Raw genomic sequence first — 992 nt, 5'->3', positions numbered from 1 at the left:
GTGATGCCTGACGTTTCGTTACAGCCACGTTGCGACTCGACGTCACCGCGACGATCGCGCCGACGAGAATCACGCGCAACGTGCCGCTCGCCTGGCCGAACGACTGACCGAGACGACGCGACGTCCCGCGATCTCGTCTCTGCGACGTCGAGCGAATGTCGAGCGAACGTCGTGGCGGACTGTTCCGTTCGAACGCGATAGTGCACCGACGACGCTGATTGCGCCGCGATGTGTCGCGCGTATCACGGCCTGACGGCGCGCTGCGACTCGATCGGACACGTGTGTCGGTCCGTGGCGACGACGCCGTTCTCGTCGCCGTACCATCGATCGCGAACCTCGCGGTGTTCGATCGGACGCCGCGCGATGCGACTCGAAGCGAAGGGAGTACGCGATGTTTGTCGGCTATTCGGATTCTGGGCATCGCGCTGTGGCGATGCGTGCAACTGTACCATGAAAGCAGGAGGGCGTACTAGGTGGCGACGGTACGTCCGTGCGTTCGGGACCTGCATCTCATTTTTTCGTTTCGAAGAGCGAAAGTATCGAGAGCGCGGTAGTCGCTAGACCGGGAATCGAACCCGGTCTTTCGCTTGCGGGCGACTGCTCTAGACCACTGAGCTATCTGACGCTCCACGCCACGACACTCTCCTCTCCCTAGATAACGTTGAGAGATGACGTTCGGCGAATGACATCTCTAGTGCTATCCGAGCGCACGGCGACTACAGAGAGAGGCATTGTTACTTGTACCTAGTGGTACAAGCTGGTGGTCTCCAAAGTCAAAGGTTGCTATCCTTTAAGACTGCTGTCCATGTATGCCGCCCCACCGTTGCCCCTCCTTATCCGGTCGCTTCAACGCGAAAGTTTTGCGAGAACGGCTCGTCAATGTGAACGCGACGCTCCACGAACCGCCGTATCGCGATTGCTCGTGTCCACCAGGTACGACGCTTCTGATCAAACGCACCGCCGATGCGTACGACGCACTGTTGCACGTTACA

This window comes from Harpegnathos saltator, unplaced genomic scaffold (assembly GCF_003227715.2).
Source record: "Harpegnathos saltator strain DR-91 unplaced genomic scaffold, Hsal_v8.6 scaffold14, whole genome shotgun sequence".
NCBI classification, from domain to species: Eukaryota; Metazoa; Arthropoda; class Insecta; order Hymenoptera; family Formicidae; genus Harpegnathos; species Harpegnathos saltator.
This window is presented reverse-complemented; position numbering follows the sequence as displayed.